We start from the raw sequence: 4,302 nt of genomic DNA, 5'->3' as shown, positions 1-4,302 counted from the left end.
CGAAACTGTTTTTCTATAATATTTTTACGACCAATACAAACCGAGATACGGCATGCTAAAATTAGCTTTTTTCGTAAAATGCATAATTTGAAATAATCAAAGCCAAATAACGGGAAAACTTTGCATTTTTTCAGGAAAACTTACATAATGTTTTTTCAAGCATACAACAAGATCTTTCAAAAAAAAATAATAAAAAGTTTCTAGCATAAAAATTGAGCAACTTATGATAAAAAAAAGTCGGTACCTATTTTTCTCTACGAAAAAAACAGTGAAAACAACCTCCTACCTACCCTTGTAACTAAAAATTGGTCTTCACCTTTCTATAATTCCTTTTATATTTATATTATCAATACACCCAAGAAGTTTTACCTATTTAAAAGGCCTAATTTTAGAAAAATTGGAGTTTAAATAAAAATGGATTTTTTGCAATTTTGCATTTTTTATCATTTTCTTCAAAATATCTCCGAAAATACTGGAGATACGAGAAAAATGATAAAGTACTAAATTGTAGCTTTTTCAATGGCTAAAATTTCCTTATACATATATTTTCATTACAGTGAACAGTTAGCGAGATTTAGCTGTTTAAAACATCTATTTACGAGCAAAAATCCCCTTATTCGAGCCATTTAAGCCCACCTCAATTCAAAATTAAGGGATCTTACGGAATTTAATTTACACAGTCTTATTACTCTTCAAAAATACTACAAAACTGTAATTCAAAAAACTTTTTATCGCCAAAAATGAAGGAGCTATGTTTATAAAACTAATTTTTTTTTCGAAAAATTCGAATAGTCCCCTTATAGAGCATTTTCAATGTACCTATATAATAACACAGAGCCGGTTTGTATACTTGATGACTAAAAAACTATTTGCATGTGTATTTTTATATATTTGTAAATTCGTATTTTTGTGTAAATAAATGATTTTGTAATTCTTTAATTCTACTTTTTTTCTGCATAGATCTATTAAATTGTCTACTTATAAAAATTACAATGTTATTACGGGTGGTTTTTAAGGGTTGAAATATTATATTATATCCTAAAGCATAAAACAATCATTATTTAACCAGTCAAAACCAAATTTTACCTATATTACAGTTTACAATGTTTTTATATAATTTTTGACAATAAGGGTAGTTTATACCCCTAAAAATAATCAACGCCCTTGAGCATGATATAGAATATGAAGTACAGGGTAAGATGATCCTAACCCCAATTTTTTATGTAAATTGATGCAAGCCGAAATTATTCTTTTAGGATAAGTAAACTTTTCATATATAGCTCCAACAAGGGTGGTTTTAAGGGTTGAAATATTGTGATAATGTATCTTAAAGCACAAAACAATCATTATGTAACTAATAAGAAGCAAATGTTGACAATATTAAAGTTTAAAATGTTATTTTATAATTTTTTACAATTAGGGGTGGTGTTCACCCTTAAAAAACCAAAAGCGTACAACGGCTCAATATAGAAAATGAACTAAAGGGTGAAATGAGCCTAATCCCAAATTTTTGTACAAATCGATGCTGGACGAAAAAATTGCGAGATTTTGCCATTTTTCCAGCTTCATTTCCTCGACTAAAAGTCAATTTAAAAAAATTACAAAATTGTTTATGTAAAAGTTTATGTCCAATTACCCTGGAGTCTTTATGTAGACGTCGATCGATGAAACCAAAGAAATCCGAAATCCTTGCAACAGATAATATTGATAGATATATAAGTTTGATACCTTGGTACAACTGCTACCACTTGTCACTGAATTTAATGTTAACTTAAAAAAACTTTTACTTAGTACTTTGTGTTTACGGGTGCCTATAAGGCTTTGATTAACGAAGACCGACACTTTTTTTCTCTTTCAACACAAACTGCTCCTTTTGGCTATCGGGCTTCCACTCCTTCTTCTCTCTTGCCAAGAAACTGTCTTCTCACTTCCCCTTCCATCAATGACATCCCCTCTGTTCTATTGGCCAAAACAAATATACCTCTTCTTCATATCTCACCCGAAATCCCGACTTTTTCCAAATAGTTCTGGTAAACTCCGATAACAACACAGTCTTTCGTATATTCTAATTCACCCGCGAATTGTTCTTAGAAGCACTTTCTATTGAATTTAACCGCACTGGTAACATTATAAACATATGTCCAAAATTCTTAGAATTATTTTACCATTGTTAAAATAAATTACTGGGTAATTTAAATCGGTAAAATCGCTTAAAATAACATTTTGAGAAAAAATAGAAGAAGAAGATTTTTTGACCTTAAATCTCTTATTTTTACGTCCCGCAGAAGCTATACACCAAGTTTCAGAAAAAAAGAATGTGTGTGTACTTTTGTACGCACGTAAGAAGTTATACTTCTACTACATATTATGTGATTTTTAAGACAATACCAAAAATTTTAAAAAATTAAAGAATAAAACGCACACAAACACATTGAAAAATGCCACAAAGAAAAAATTATTTCTGAACGATAATAATTGTTGGCAAAAATTTTAAATACGCATTCTCTAAAAAAAAAATTATATAACAAATATACTTACAATCACAAAATGGAAAAAAAATAAAAAAAAAATAAAAGCTTGCATCGGGAATCGAACCCGTGAACTTCATGCCGCTTTGATTCGTAATCGAAGCCTAGACTCACTCGTCCAATCCCACATTATTTTTCATGTGGAAAAATAGGGTAACTGAACGTTTTACTGTTTGACAGTTGTTTTAAATATATATGTAATTAAATTATGTAGTTTAAATTTTGTGGAAGAAAATATTAAATAACAAAACAGTAAGAAAACAATATATTAGATGAAAATTGGTAGAACTTTTGTTGGTAATCAAATTAAGTATGTAAATCAAAGCATTACATACCTACTAGATAAATAAATCTACGCCAAAATATCATAATTTAAAAATAAAAATCGGACCTAATTTGGGATTTCTCTCTAAAATCCCCATTCTTGAGAAAATAAATGTATGTATTCCAACCTAATCCAAATGTTTAATTACAATATGATTATAATAAAAACTACTTACCAAATTACAATGAGTTTTCCTTGTCCAAAATAGTCCAAAAGTCCAAAAATATAGGTATATGAAAACTATTTAAAAAGGCAGTATAACTATTAACTAACTTTGTTTCTTTTCACACAAATTTCAAAACGCAACAACCATAAATAATCAAACTACACTAGGTTCGCTTTCAAGATGCAGTAGAAAATAAACAAACCAAGACACGTTAAATGCTACTAGGAGCACTTCCGAATCATAATTTACAATGTATAAACTTTGGAAATCATGATTTTGAATGTACAATGTATATACATTGTAGATTATGATCCGGTTGTGCTCCTAGTGGCATTTAACGTGTCTTGGTTTGTTTATTTCTATTTCTACTGCATCTTGAAAGCGAACCTAGTGTAGGTACAGCTGTGCCACAGCCGCCATTTGGAATAATTTTTGACATGTCATTTGAACATCCAATCAGAACAAAGTTATAATGCGCATGCGCCGGGCTGATAGGTTTTAACATATAAAAATTCACCCTCTATCGCCGGTAAAGAAGTATAACTTCAAAAACGGAGATCCAAAAGTTTTTTTGATCCAAAATTGAGTGATTTGAAATGGAATCACCCTAATACAATATTCCAGTTCACAAAATAAAAACCAACAACCCGTCGGTCGTTTGTCACCATTAATCCCTTTATCCTAAAGATAAATAACAGTTTGTCGACGAAAATTCCATTCGGTCAAATGTTCGTCGACGAATTGTCCATTCGATGAATTGTGCATTCGACCAACTGTTTGTCGACCAAATGTTGTCGACCAATTTTCCGTCGACGAAGTGTTCTCGACCAACTTTCCTAGACCCATTTTACATAGTGAATACAAAAAATTAAATATTTTAAAAACGGAATATTTTAACGTAATACAAATTATTATACAATTAGATAATTAGATTTTCTTCTTCCTCTCTGTCTTTCTTTATCTATGACAATATATTTGTGAGTTCTTTGTGATGGATCAATATAATGGTAATGCAGGCTTATCTGTATGTTTGTAGTTTGTACGTGTCAGGTCCGACCGGCTCGAAAAATTTTTGCGAATATGTTCGTTTTTAGTACTGGAAGGGTTGACAATAAGAAATTATGTTTAAAAGCCATAATTTGTTTAAAACTTTATTAACTAGATTTTAACAAAACATAAGTTCGATTTAAACAAACACTCAGGGAAAATCACTAATACAAAATGTACACTTTATTATTAACATTGTACATAGAATCATATCGCTAATTCGTGCTGGTACAAAT

Source organism: Diabrotica virgifera, chromosome 7 (assembly GCF_917563875.1).
Source record: "Diabrotica virgifera virgifera chromosome 7, PGI_DIABVI_V3a".
Taxonomy (NCBI): Eukaryota; Metazoa; Arthropoda; class Insecta; order Coleoptera; family Chrysomelidae; genus Diabrotica; species Diabrotica virgifera.
Note: the sequence above shows the minus strand (reverse complement) of the source record.